This window comes from Mastomys coucha, unplaced genomic scaffold (genome assembly GCF_008632895.1).
Source record: "Mastomys coucha isolate ucsf_1 unplaced genomic scaffold, UCSF_Mcou_1 pScaffold21, whole genome shotgun sequence".
Classification (NCBI taxonomy): Eukaryota; Metazoa; Chordata; class Mammalia; order Rodentia; family Muridae; genus Mastomys; species Mastomys coucha.
Window position 1 is genome coordinate 115,653,793 of NW_022196904.1, and position 15,460 is coordinate 115,669,252.

Below are 15,460 nucleotides of genomic sequence, written 5' to 3' on the forward strand. Positions count from 1 at the left end.
AAGCAAGAAGATCATGAGTTCAAGGCCAACCTGGGCAACTTAACAAAACCCTGTCTCAGAAACATAAAAGTAGGTTGAGCATGGTGACACACGCATTTAACCCCTTCACTCAAAAGGTAGAATCATATGGATCTCTAGGAGTTTGAGACCAGCCAAGTCTACTAAATAAATAAATAAATACCCAGGCCAGCAAGCTGGCTCAGCAAGTAAGTGCTGGGCCACCAAGTCTAAGATCCTGACTTCTGTCCTCAGGATCCATATCAGGTGGAGGACAAGGACCAGTTTCTGCAAGTTGTCCTCTGTCCTCCACATGTGTGTGCTGTGACCTGAAGACCCCCCCCACACACACACATTGCACATACACTCACATAATAAACCAATAACCAACAACAAAAGTACTCTCTCTCTCTCCACTCACTGATAAGGATCAGCACGTGTAAGCTCTTACTCAGGAGTAGATACTAAGATTTGCAAACCCTCTACTATAAATGTTATGATTTTTAGAGAAGTAGTTCCTTCATAGGACAGACTTTGACTTGAGCTAAAAACGTTTCTATTCCTCGTCTGTTCCCTCTAGTAGAAACACTGTGGCTAGGTGGGAACACTGTCAGCTGCCCTGCTACAGTCAATAAAGAGGTTGCTGTTTACAAGGAACTTAACTTTGTTTGATTTTAAAACAGGATATCTCTATGTTGTCCAGGTTGGCCTTGAATCTCTAGGCTCAGGTGATCCACTTGGCTCAGCCTCCAAAGTAACTGGTATTGCAGGCCTGTGTCACCACACACCTGGCAAGAATTTAATAAGTCTGATCTAATCTGGAGCTGCTCTCAATGCTCAACAGTGTCACTGTGAGTGAGATATGTATGCTCTCTGCCAGAGCAAACTGCTCCCATAGACCTATATATATAATAAATTTGTATATATCTGCATAGTAATTTAAAAAATGGGACCGCAGGACTAGAGCAATGGCTAAGAAGTTAAGATCTTCCAAGAGAGAATTTAGGTCTTAGCACTTACCTCAGGCAGCTAACCACTACCTGAAATCCCAGTTCCAGGGCATCTTGCGCCCTCTTCTGGCCACCCAGGGTATCTGTAAACACACTTCTTCTGGTTCTGGTTCAAGCAAGCACCTACATGGCCCCCCCAGGCGACACACACACATACACATAAATAAAAACACTTAAACATGGCGGTGTTTCAAATCATAGGGCTTCAAAATCATCCATGGGGGTGGAAAATAAGAAACAGATCGTGTACCTATGTAATCCCAGCATTCTTTATAGGCAGGAAGATGGGGAGTTTGAAGGCAGTGTGAACTACATGGTGAGATTTTGTCTCAGAAGACAGTGGGAAAGATGGCCTGGCTCTCAGAGTGCATGTTGCTCTTTCAAAGAACCCAAATTTGGTTCTCAGAGCTCACAATGGCCGTTACTCTGGCTCTATGGAGTTTTGTATATGTGTATGTTCATTTGTATGCCTGGTCCCTGAAGAAGTCATAACAGGGCATTGGATTTCCTGCAACTGGAGTCACAGATGGTTGTGAGCTTCCCTGTGGGTACTATGGACTGAACCTGGGTCCTCTGCAAGAGCAGTAAAAGGTCTACCAGATGAACCATCTCTCCAGCTCCCCCTCTTCCTGCTTTTGTGTGGGGCAGGTTTCACTCTGAAGCCCTGGTTGGTCTGGAACTCACTATGTAGACCAGGCTAGCCTTGGGCTCACAGAAATTCACCTACCTCTGTAGGGATTAAAAGTATATGCCACTATGTCCAGACAAAAATAAGATAAATTGTGGAAAAAGAGAAAGAGAGAGAAGAGAAGAAAAGAAATAGAGAATATTATATTCATATTCCTAAGATTATGCTGTCTGGCTCCAGCTTTATATCCATGTCCAATTGTAGCCAGCTTAAGACTTTAGGGTGAGAAATCACTCCAAGCACTTCAGAGACTAATAAGGACAACTCTAATAAAATCATGAGTTGGGGGCCTGGCTAATCATGAGTGAGCCACAAAAAAAAAAAAAAAAAAAAAAAAAAAAAAAAAAGCGACCATAGCTTATAACAGTGTAATCTTACATAGGCATTCATCTGAGGGGAGATTCTTGGGTTCCTACCTGTCTTAGTCAGGGTTTTTATTCCTGTACAAACATCATGACCAAGAAGCAAGCTGGGGAGGAAAGGGTTTATTCAGCTTACTTCCACATTGCTGTTGATCACCAGAGGAAGCCAGGACTGGAACTCAAGCAGGTCAGGAAGCAGGAGCTGATGCAGAGGCCATGGAGCCATGTTTCTTACTGGTTTGCTTCCCATGGCTTGCTCAGCCTGCTCTCTTATAGAACCCAAGACTTCCAGCCCAGGGATGGCACCACCCACAAGGGGCTCTACCCCCTTGATCACTAATTGAGAAAATGCCCCACAGCTGGATCTCATGGAGGCACTTCCCCAACTGAAGCTCCCTTCTCTGTGATAACTCCAGCCTGTGTCAAGTTGACACACAAAATCAGCCAGTACAATTGACCCCTTGTCAACTTGACACACAAACACATCATATTAAGCCTCAACCCTTACTTCCTTATTCATCCCCAAGATCTAAAGTCCCACAGTCTTTATATATTGAAAGTTCAATCAATTTAAAATGTCCAATATTTTTTAAAATTCAAGGTCTCTTAATTGTGGGCTCCACTAAAATATTTTCTTCCTTCAGGAGGGAAAAATATCAGGGCACAGTCACAATCAAAAGCAAAAAGCAAACTCCAATCATCTAATGTCTGGGATCCACCCAAGATCTTCTGGATTCCTCCAAAGGCTTTGGTCACTTCTTCCAGCTCTGCCCTTTGTAGCACACACCTTGTCTTCTAGGCTCCAGATGCCTGTACTTTACTGCTGCTGCTGCTCTTGGTGGTCATTCATGGTACTGGCATTCCCAAAACACTGCTGTAACTAGGCTTCACCGATAGGCTCTTATAGGCTCTCTTCATGGTGCCAAGCCTCAACTCCTTTGCATGATCCCTTCAGTTCTGGGCCATCAATTGCCCCTTCACCAATGGCCTTCCATGGCCTCTCACTGTGCCGAGCCTCAGCTGCTCTTCATGACCCTTCATGCCTTCAAAACCAGTACCACCTGGAAGACTCTTACACATTACCAAGTCCTGCTGCAGCACAAGGTACAACCTTTGCTATCTCTGGAACACAGCCTCTTTGTATTCTCAGAAAACACTTCCCAGAAGATGTCACCTCAATGATGCTAGTCTCTTCTTAATCACTGCTAATTTCTTAGCTCCAGCTAACCAGCATCAATAGTCCCAGTAATGCAAAGTTTTCACTTTAGTAGTTCTGGTATCTTGTTAATCACAGCTGATACTGCAAGACCCCCGAAGGGACCCTCACTCAAGTCTCGGGAAGGTGCACACCCAAAGAAACACGAGAGACCGGCTTGATGCAAAAGCATGAGGCAGCTTTTTAATGGTGGTGCTCCGGGCCGTCTCCCAAACTCAGGCAGGAGATGGGAAAGTGACCACAAGTCTTGAAAGTTAGGGGTTTATATAGGGAAAAGGTCTGAGGGAACAAAGGAATCAGGGTGGCTATACATGATTGGTTATTTTAAATGTAGTTCGTGCAGATTATAATTGAAAATTCCTAAAAAATGGGGAGTGAAGGAGAGTGCTATTCGAGTGAAAGGGGAATGTTATTCAAGGTTTCTAGTTGACCTTAAGCTAATCTAAGAGGGCCAGGTGGCCCATTTCTCAATGTCCGTTAGGACACATCCCAGACACCTAGGCTCCAAAGATGTCCTTGCATTTTTTTGCCCTATCTCCGTGTTTTATGTCTTTCTGACCTGTCAGTCCTCAGGATACCCAACAGCTTTCTCTTCTCTACTTTGATTTGTATTCAAAGGCCTGGGCCCCTGTGGTTTTCGGTAATCCTCTCATTTAGCTAACACCAGTCTCAAATTTAACTCTTTCAATCCCAAGCTTACATGGGCAAGCTCCTGTGTTGAACTTTTCCTTTTCAATACTTCAGCCCCAGCTAACCAAAACCACAGAATCTTCACAATCAAAACAACATGGCCCTGATAAGAGTCTTTAATCTTCCCTCTGAAATTTCACAAGTCAGGCCTCCATCTCTGCACTGTTCTCAACATGATCTTCCAAGCTCCCACAGAACATCCCACAGAGTTCTTAACAATCAGTGGCTCTTCTAGCTCAAAGTTCCAAAGTCCTTCCACAGTCCTCCCCAAAACATGGTCAGGTTGTCACAGGAATACCCCACTTCTGGTTCCAATTTGTCTTAGTCAGGGTTTCTATTCCTGCACAAACATCATGACCAAGAAGCAAGTTGGGGAGGAAAGGGTTTGTTGAGCTTAAACTTCCACATTGCTGTTGATCACCAGAGGAAGCCACGACTGGAACTCAAGCAAGTCAGGAATCAGGAGCTGATGCAGAGGCCATGGAGAGATGTTTTTTTACTGGCTTGCTTTCCCTGGCTTGTTCAGCCTACTCTCTTATAGAACCCAAGACTTCCAGCCCAGGGATGGCACCATCCACAGGGGCCCTACCCCCTTGATCACTAATTGAAAAAAATGCCCCACAGCTGGGTCTCATGGAGGCACTTCCCCAACTGAAGCTCCCTTCTCTGTGATAACTCTAGCCTGTGTCAAGTTGACACACAAAACCAGCCAGTGCACTACCCCAAGTTACATTTCTGAGCAATTAGTTCTTTTTTTGTTTTTTTGAGACAGGGTTTCTCTGTATAGCCCTGGCTGTCCTGGAACTCACTTTGTAGACTAAGTTGGCCACAAACTCAGAAATCCACCTGCCTCTGCCTCCCAAGTACTGGAATTAAAGGCATGTGTCACCACTGCCCGGACAATTAGTTCTATAGAGGCAGAAAGAAGCTGAAGTTTTCGGTTATATTTACATTATAGACTGCTCTTTGTGGACTGAGAAACAGAAACCACCTCTCCATTATGTAGACCAGACTGGCCTGAAACTCACTGTGTAGACCAGGCTGGCCTGAAACTCACTATGTGTAGTGTCCGTCCAGCAGACCTACACGGTCGTGGGTTGCTTTGAACTGGAGATTGGACCGGACCTGTGGAAATGAACGGGTGGAGAAACTAAGAGTGGGATGCCAAGAAAATTTATCAAAGCGTGCTTTTACTTGGGGTTAGATGAGTTTTTATAGCAGGAAGCAAAAATGAAACCACAACAATCAAACTTGTAACATAAACACGACAGCAGACTAGGGGCGCAAAGTCTGTTTACGCAGCAAGGATTTCAAATGGTAGGCTTGACAGAAGTTAGCTGAGAGTCCATCTTTGATCTTAGGAGGAGCTGCAGTGTTAGTGTGCATTGTCTTGTACCACAGGTGGCCGGCTTCAGCCTTGGTCTCATCAGAGTGTACTTTCAGTTTCAGAACAGCATTCAGGCAGCAATGGAGGGGAGACCACAACTATGTAGACCAGGCTGGCCTGAAACTCACAGAGCAATACTCTGCCTTTGGCTGCATAGTGCTGGGATTAAATGCATGTACCTCCATGCCCAGACTGACCCTGTGTACTGGCTGGTTTTGTGTGTCAACTTGACACAGGCTGGAGTTATCACAGAGTAGGGAGCTTCAGTTGGGGAAGTGCCTCCATGAGACCCAGCTGTGGAGCATTTTTTCAATTAGTGATCAAGGGGGTAGGGCTCCTTGTGGGTGGTGCCATCCCTGGGCTGGAAGTCTTAGGTTCTATAAGAAAGCAGGCTGAGCAAGCCAGAGGAAGCAAGCCAGTAAGGAACATCCCTCCATGGCCTCTGCATCAGTTCCTGCTTCCTGACCTCTTGAGTTCCAGTCCTGACTTCCTTGGTGATAAAGAGCAATATGGAAGTAAGCCAAATAAACCCTTTCCTCCCCAACTTGCTTCATGGTCATGATGTTTGTGCAGGAATAGAAACCCTGACTAAGACACCCTGGCTTTTTTTTTTTTCTTTTTTTGGTTTTTTTTTTTTCTAGACAGGGTTTCTCTGTGTAGCCCTGGCTGTCCTGGAACTCATTCTGTAGACCAGGCTGGCCTCGAACTCAGAAATCCTCCTGCCTCTGCCTCCCAAGTGCTGGGATTAAAGGTGTGGGCCACCACCGCCGGAATGACCCCAGCTTCTAAATGGCTATCCTCCTTGGCTTCCTGCATGCTGAGATTATGGTCCTGTGCCACCATGCCCCATCTTGGAGGAGACTTAAATGCTCAGTGCCAGGGCAAGAGGTATGTGGGTAGCGTGTCACTGCAACTGTTTTGGTGAAGGCTTCTTGGAGAAGCTAACAATGCAGGTTTAATTACTAACTCTCAGGTTAACATCGTGAGCCAGCAGCATTGCCAGAGTGTGTGTCTGGAGGGTAGGTATGCCCAGGGTAGCACTGAGGAACCAGTCCCAGACACTGTCCCCATACCCTGGAGTCTCAGCACTATCCAACACCCATCCCCCTGCCCCCAAAGCAGGCTCCCATGGACCTGCCTGCCTGCCTGTCTGCCTGCCTGCCTGCCTGTCTGTCTATCTGTCTCTCTGTCTGTCTGTATGTATGTATGTATGTCTTTGAACAGTCTTGATTTGTAGCCCAGGCTGACTTGAACTCTGATCTTCCTGCCTTAGCTTCCAGAGTGTTGGGGTTGATTCTAGTCATGTGATACCACATCTGGCTTTGAAATGTTTTGTGTTGTTTTTATAAAAAAAATTTTTTTCTTTTCATTTACTGAACATGAAAAGGAGAGACAGTAAAATATAGAGCAGACTCTCTGTAGTGGATATAGCTTAGGCTGGGTTTATGGAGAAGTTTATTTTCTCCATTATGTATTGTTGATTGCAGACTTTGTCCAATTTTGTAAATGATAAGCAGACATAAGGCAATTATCGTGAATTACTGTTTCACCCCTTCCTTCTGTCCTTGGATTCCATGTATACTACGCCACCTTCTGGTTATAATGTGGCTTTTGTCTGTGCACCAGGTTCAAAACTCATTAAATTAAAATCACTCTCCTCTACCTGCCTGCCAAGGAAGGCCATATATGAGTGTTGCGTGGGCATGATCAGGGAGAAACTGAGAGATGGCCACCACCTCCTGGCGAAAGGACGTTTTCCAATGAGAGGACAGCAGAGTGATGCTGTGAGCAAAGCTTTTGCAGTGGAACTCAGCAATGGGAGGGGTTCTGTAAAGCAGGGCTGGAATGTCTCAGTGTATTTCTGTAAAGATCTCTGTAACACCTCCACTCCCAACCCCGGCCCCCAGTGCTAAGGACTGAATAGAAGTCTTTGCATTCCAACACTGAACATTTTTTTGTTGTTGTTTTGTTTTTTTGTTTGGGGGGTGGTTTCTAGACAGGGTTTCTCTGTGTATCCCTGGCTGTCCTGGAACTCACTCTGTAGACCAGGCTGGCCTCGAACTCAGAAATCCGACTGCCTCTGCCTCCCAAGTGCTGGGATTGAAGGCATGAACCACCACTGCCCGGCTAACACTGAACATTTTTATTCCCCACCCCTCTATGTTTGAGACAGCTTTGCAACATATCGTAGCATCCACTGGCCTGGCATCTTCTATGTAACCCAGATTACTCTCAAACTCACAGCTTCCCCTGTGCTGAGATCACCACAGACATGGGCTGCCATGCCTGCCTTCTCTATGATGTTTCGAGATTCTTTGGAGAAGAATTTGAGTGTAACATTCTGTGTCCATGACATTAGAGGAGAGAAACACAGAGAAACTGATTTCCTTACAAGCTGAGGCTCTTCCAGGAAAAGGCAATATTCTGGTAAGTCCACTCTTCTCTCCAACTGACTCAGTCTCTTGCGCCACTGGGAATCTATCCTGAGAAATCAGTAATAGAATGCAATCAATTCCTAGTCCTGGAAAGCTGAAGAACAAAGTCTGCAGCAGTTCTTCCACCAAAATGGTGCTTGCCACAACCTTCCCAACCAGGAAACTGCACCTTCATGTGCTCTTTTATCTAAGAAAAAAATTTCTCGGGCTGGAGAGATAGCTCAATGGTTAAGAGCACCGACTGCTTTTCCAGAAGTCCTGAGTTCAATTCCTTGCAACCACATGGTGGCTCACAACCATCTGTAAAGGGATCCAATGCCCTCTTCTAGTGTGTCTGAAAACAGCTATAGTGTACTCACATGCATTAAATACATACATACACACACACATACATACATACACACACACACACACATACATACATACATACATACATACATACGAAGAAGAAAATTTCTGTGTAGACCAAGCTGGCCTCTGACTCAGAGACTGGCCTGACTCTGCCTCCGAAGTGCACCACTGCCTGGCTTACTTAAGTATTTACATAAATGGCACACTGAGAATGCAGAAAGGAGCCTAGCCTTCACAAGTTTAATATCCAAGGAATAAAAGACAGGACAGCCATGAATCAAATACATAACTGTTAGACGGAAGCTATAGCTTCTTGCTTAGGAGTACTTACCTAGCATGCTCAAAGCCCTGAGTTCATTTCCCAGAAATACACACCTCTACCATGGCCAAGGCCTCTATTGCCTCAAACAGTGACAGAGATCTACACAAAATTTTGGCCAGGCAGTGGTGGCACATGCTTTTAATCCCAGCAATTGGGAAGTAGAGGCAGGTGGATTTCTGAGTTCGAGGCCAGCCTGGTCTACAGAGTGAGTTCCAGGACAGCCAGGGCTACACAGAGAAACCCTGTCTCGAAAAACCAAAAAAAAAAAAAAAAGTGAGAGACTGGAAGAGAGGTTAACCCAGTCAGAAAGAGCTGTAGTGAGTAAGAGCCATGGAGGTAAAGAAGGGAGAGATAGGACTGGAGAGAAAGATGGCTTAGCCATTAAGAATATCTTCTGGGCTCAGATGGCTCAAATGGCTCAGCAGGTAAGAGCACTGACTGCTCTTCCAAAGGTCCTGAGTTCAGATCCCAGCAACCACATGGTGGCTCACAACCACCCGTAATGAGATCTGACGCCCTCTTCTGGTGCGTCTGAAGACAGCTACAGTGTATTATGCCAGAGAGAGCAGGACTGGAGCAAGCAGGGCCATCCTGAGTTCAATTCCCAACAGCCACTTGATGGCTCACAGTCATCTGTACAGCTACAGTGTACACATATACATAAAATAAATAATAAAATAAATCTTTTTTTTTTTTAAAAAAAGAATATCTTCTGCTTTTTCAGAGAACCTGGCTTGGGTTCCCAGCACTCATATGGTGGCTCAAACCATCTATAAGTCCAGATGATCCAAAGTGCTCTTCTGGTTTCTGTGGATGCTGCTCACATATGTACGAGTGGGTATGAACACTCATGTGCATAAAATTTTAAAAATAAATGAGTCATAGGAAAAGAAGGAGGAGGGGGAGAAGGGGGATGAGAAAGGGAAGGAGGAGGAAGATGAAGAAAGGAGAAAAGGAGAGAAATGCTCTCTGAGCACTTACAGAGGCTCTGCGGGAGTGGAGCGCTGAAGAAGAGCCGAGCTGCTACAGTGCTGCTTGGAGCAGCTGCTATTGTGGAGCAGGGATGGGTTGGGAAAGGAGGAAGTGGGACAGGAAATAGGGATACTAGGACATGAACACATCTGCATTTCAAAAAGACCACTCTGGTCAGAATAGACTCTGAGAGACTATTTAAGATCTTACTGTTCTCTCTTACTAGTAGATATTCGTTCTAGAGAAATCTTACAGGCCACAAGGGAATAGGCATGAGGTTGCTCACTATGGCATTGTGTGTGACCTCCAATAGTTGGATACAATTTAGAGATCAGGGGTCTAAACAACTTCAAAACTAAGCTTGGTGGCACAGGCCTGTGACACCAGCACCCAGGAGAGAGAAAGAATGCAAATTCAAAGCCAGCATGGACTACCGAGCTCATCTGTCTCAAAAATACAGAAAAAAATGGATAGCAGTAATTGCTCTAAGTTTCAATGCAGACGCAAGGGTTGGAGAGATGACTCTGTGGTTAAGGGCACTCTTCAGATAGCCCAGATTTGATTCCAGTACTCACATAGGGGCTCACAGTCATATGTAACTCCAATTCTAGAGGATCTGACAACTTCTGCCCTCTGTAGGTTACAGGCATGTGAGTGCCAGTACACAGACATACATAAAGGCAAAATACCCATACACATAAAATAAAATAAAAATTTAAAGTTTAAAAATATAGACACAAGGACAGGTCTTAGAAACAAACAAACAAAAAAAAAAAAAATGAAAAAGACATAAGAAGGCCAGGTGTGGTGACACATGCTATCACTGTGGAGGAAAAGGTGGAAGGAGCTCTGTGAGTCTGAGGCCAGCCTGATCTACATATCTAACTCCAGGATTACACAGAGTGGCCATGTCCTAAACAAACAAGCAACCAGGGTTAATTTAAAGATGTGACCCCTCCACATCCTACCCCAGCTATTCAGGAGTCTGAGGTAGGAGGATGGCTCTAGCCCTGGAATTTCAGGCCAGTCTTACTAGTCAAAACCAGATAACTGGGATCAGTGAGATGAAGTAGAAGGTAACATTTGTTACCAAGCCTGCTGACCTAAATTTGATCCCAGTACCCACAAGGTAGTGAGGTTCTGCTCCCACAGGCTCTCCTGTGGTCTCAGCACAGCTTCATCGTGCTGGCTGACGAATGCCACACAGTGCGTCACTGTGGCTGACAAACCACACAGTGCCCTCATAAAATAGATAAGGAAAAAAATAGTAACTGGGATTAGAACAATAGAACGCTTTTTTTATTCATGTTTAGATTAGGTCTCTTGTAGCCTGGACTGTCCTGGATTCCCTCTGTTGCTGAAGATGACCTTAAACTTCTGATCTCCATGTACCTGAGTACCATACTACAAACCTGGTCCATCATACCCAATCCATGCACTTGAGAATCAAACCCAAAGCTTTGTACCTGCTAGGCAAGTACTTTACCAACTGAACTAGCCCCACCCCAACATTTTAGGGGACCTTTTTGAGACAAGGTTTTACTATGTAGCCCAGCCTGGTAAAGAACTCTGGAACTCACTATGTACCAAGGCTAGCCTCAAATTTGAATATTTTAATTTTTTTATAAATTTCGAGACAGGGTTTCTCTGTGTAGTCCTGGGTGTCCTGGAACTTGGTTTTTAGACCAGGCTGGCCTCAAACTCATAGAGATCTACCTGCCTCTGCCTTCTGAGTGCTGGGATCAAAGGCATGTGCCACCATCACCAGGCTCAAACTGGGAATCTTAAAAAGGTATTTTTGTCAGTGAGAGTGGGGCTGTCTCTGGCTCTCTTGCCTGCTCTTGGTACCTTACTCCTCCTACTGGGTTGCCTCATCCAGCTTTAATATGGGACTTGTGCCCAGTCTTGTAACTTGTTCTGCCCTGATGACTGGGAGGCCTCCTTTTCTGAAGGGAAATTGAGGAGGAGTGGATCTAGGGGAGAGGAAAGGGGGAGGGTAGGGGCTGGGAGGAGAAGAGGGAAGGGAAATTTGGGTAGGGATATATGAAAGAAGAATAAATTTTTTTAGATGTATTTATTATGTATACAGCATTCTGCCTGCATGTATGCTTGTGTTAAATTCAGCGTGGGTGTCCCACTCTTGAAGAAATAGGAATGGAGATCGCTGCAATTAGCATGAGGTTTTTATTGAACCAGTATTCTGGGGTCTTCCTGCATTCGGAGCAAAGGCGACCCTCAGGAACAAAAGCACACACTTTTTATACCTTCCCAGTACATAGGTTTACAGCATGAGTTGGTTATCTCTCATTGGTGGAGCCCATTGTCTTTTGTTTCCATTGACCTTTATGGCCCAGGTGAGGAGGAGATACCAATTGCACCTAGGAGGGGTCGGGGGAGATCCACCCCTTACTGGGGACATTTCCTGGAACCGGGCTTTACTCCCCACAATTAGAGCATTTCCTGGGGACTGATGTTTGCTCGGTAAACCCTTCTGAAGCTCTGTCTTTAGTCTTAATGGACATTCCTTGCTCCTTGGTATTTTTATGAGGTGTCCCTATTTGATCAGTTCTTACACTTGCAGTCCAGAAGAGGGCACCAGATCTCATTACAGATGGTTATGAGCCACCATGTGGTTATTTGGGAGTTAAACGCAGGACCTCTGGAAGAACAGCCAGAGCCATCTCTCTAACTCCCTAAGAATATATTAAAAAAAAAAATTGTCTCTCTTGCTCTCTCTCTCTCTCCCCTCTCTTTCCGCGCCACTACCCCATTCCCTCTCAATTAAACCTCTTACACATGGGAAAAAAAAAAGATTTATTTATTTTTTATATGTAAGTACACCATAGCTGTCTTCAGACACTCCAGAAGAGGGCGTCAGATCTCATTATGGATGGTTGTGATCCACCATGTGGTTGCTAGGATTTGAACTTAGGACCTTCAGAAGAGCAGTCAGTGTTCTTAACCTCTGAGTCATCTCTCCAGCCCAAGAATACACTTTTAAAAAATTATTTTGTGATATATTTTTACTTTGTGTATATTGTGCATGTATGCCACAATTAGTATGGTGGACACCATCTTCTTTTAGTTAATATGTGTGTGTGTATGTTTTAAAGATAGGGACTGGCTATGTGGCCTTGGCTGGTCTAGAACTGTCTGCCTCTGCCTTCTAAGTTGAGGGACTAAACTATGTGGCCCCACTCCTGGCCTTAGTTACAGTTTTATCATATATCACATTTATTATTGTGTGCATGCACATAAGCATGTCTGCCATGACATGAGTGTGGAGCTCAGAGGACACCTTGGAGGAGTTGGACTTCTCTTTTCACCATATGGGTTCTAGAGATTGAACTCTCATGGTCAGACCTAGTGACAAGTGCCTTTACCTGCTATGCCATCTTGCTCTTCCTCAGACTCTCAGTGCAGACTCCCTGATCCACCACACCAGGCTAAAGGCAATAGAAAAACTCTGTAGTTGCAACAGCAGAGGCCAGTGGACTCCATGGATATGGAAAGTAGGCGAATTGTGCTCTATGCCTGAATACACATGCAAAGCATTTTCAGCAGGGCGAGGTGCCCGAAAAATGTGTTTTTTTTTTTTTTTTTAAAGATTTATTTTGCCAGGCGGTGATGGTGCACGCCTTTAATCCCAGCACTTGGGAGGCAGAGGCAGGCAGATTTCTGAGTTCGAGGCCAGCCTGGTCTACAGAGTGAGTTCCAGGACAGCCAATGCTACACAGAGAAACCCTGTCTCGAAAAACCAAAACCAAAACCAAAAACAAAAAACAAAAAAAAAAGATTTATTTTATTTATTTTATGTGTATGAGTACACTGTAGCTGTATAGATGGCCGTGAGCCATCATGTGTGTGGCTGCTGGAAATTGAACTCAAGACCTCTGTCGGCCCTGCTCGCTCACTCCCTCTAGCGTAATTCTCTGTCGCTGTCTTCAGAAGCACCAGAAGAGGGCGTCAGATCTCATTACGGGTGGTTGTGAGTCACCATGTGGTTGCTGGGATCCAAATTCAGGACCAGAGCAGTCAGTGCTCTTACCTGCTGAGCCATCTGGCCAGCCCCTGAAAAATGTATTTTTATTTTGCAGACACTTAGTGGGTTGACTGTAAGGTTGGAGGGAAATGGGGGTGTTAAGGACAACCTCAGGCTCTGGTTTTGAATAGTATGTCAAGTGAGAGGCAACAAAATGAAAACCCGAGGATAGCATTTTGTGCTGTTTTGGTTTTGTTTTGTGATAGGATCTCTATCGTCCCGGTTGTACTGGAGTTTGCTATGTAGATTGGCTGACCTCACACTCACAGATATCCTTTTGCTTCTGCCTCTTAGATTATGATACTGAAGACATAGGCTACCAGTCAGACAGTGGTGGCACACGCCTTTAATCCCAGCATTTGGGAAGCAGAGGCAGGCGGATTTCTGAGTTCGTAGGCCAGCCTGGTCTACAGAGTGAGTTCCAGGACAGCCAGGGCTATACAGAGAAACCCTGTCTTGAAAATCCAAACCAACCAAACAAACGAACAAAAAAAACCCCACTAACGTATATAGAAAATCAGGAATTAAAGGCACAAGGACCCACCAGACAGCTGCCTCACCCCAAATCAGTATTTCAGATAGCAGCCCCTCCCCAAAAGGGTTTTGGGGTCCCTTTTATTGGGAATGGATTAGGGTTGATAGAAAACAGCTGCTAGATAATTATTAATTAGCAACTAGATAATTAACAATTCCATAATTGGCTGTTAGCACTGGACAGAGAATGGAGGCACTCAGGGCTCAAGGCTGCCTGTGGGGTAGAGAAGTGTGACAGGAAACAGCTGTCAGGATAAGTGGCTGCTAGAAAGGAGGTAATAAAAATAAGAGCAAGAACACATCACGTCAAAGGAGAACCATCAAGGTACCTGGGAAGACACACAAAGCAGAAGGTGATCATATATCACAGGTTCAGGAGTTTATTAAGGCAAAGGTGTGGTGGGCACACATCGTGGGGTTGTGGATTCAGGGTAGGCTGAAAATTTTGTTTTGTTTTTGGTTTTGAACCTGGAAAAGAGATTGAAGTGCATATTTTACCTATCATAGCAGATCTGGCTCCAGGTTCTCCCAGCATCCCTCAGTCTCTACCCCTAACCTTGAACTTTCCAGTCCAGGGGCCCGGTTGCCTTTTCCCGAGAGGCCCCTCCCCATATAAGCCATACATTCGGAGGTGGAGAAATAACCTAGGTTTAGGAAATGTATTTTTTTTTCAAAATAAGTTATTTTGAACTGTATTTTTTTTATTTTTTTATTTATTTATTACATGTTGCTGTCTTCAGACACACCAGAAGAGAGCGTCAGATCTCATTACAGAGGTTGTGAGCCACCATGTGGTTGTTGGGATTTGAACTTCAGAAGAGCCAGTGCTCTTACCTGCTGAGCCATCTCACCAGCTCCCTAAGAAATGTATTTTTAACCTAGGTTTAGGAAATGGAAACATTTTTGTAAGGTATGGAGACTTAGTAACAATGTATAACAATGTGGCTCCTTAATAGCAAGGTAGCTTCTGGTTTGTCACACTGGCTCTAAAGTCAGAGAGAGGAGGGTTAAATGACAACAGCAAGCAACTCCGCTTCCTTCGTTTTTTTTTTCTCCAAGACAGGGTTTCTCTGTGTAGCCTTGGCTGTCCTGAAACTCACTCTGTAGACCAGGCTGGCCTCGAACTCAGAAATCCACCTGCCTCTGCCTCCCAAGTGCTGGGATTAAAGGCATGTGCCACCACTGCCAACTGCAACTCTGCTTTCTTTTACATTTTTCTTTGAATTTAATGAGTTTACATAAAAAAAAATTAAGTCATTTTACATCTAAGGAATAAAAACCGTTTTTAAAAAAATACAAAGAGTGAAAGGATTTTTTTAAAGCAAGTTTACATTTCTTTTGGCTGCGGTTCTTAACAATTCATCTCATGGTGTCTTATCACAATGTGCAAATGCATTTCACAACACTGGTCACAATCATCAAATTAACTCTTAAGCTTATATGGTGTCAATACT

At 44.7% G+C, this 15,460-nt stretch overlaps 1 long non-coding RNA gene across 1 annotated transcript in view; it reads right to left on the reverse strand.

Annotated features, from left to right (window-relative positions):
* Positions 1-14,366: 14,366 nt before the first annotated feature.
* The window catches only part of LOC116102965, a 9,938-nt gene continuing 8,844 nt past the window's right edge, over positions 14,367-15,460 (reverse strand). The window contains exon 3 of the long non-coding RNA XR_004123339.1: positions 14,367-14,474. This is a non-coding gene — a long non-coding RNA (uncharacterized LOC116102965). The remainder of the gene's footprint in view (positions 14,475-15,460) is intronic.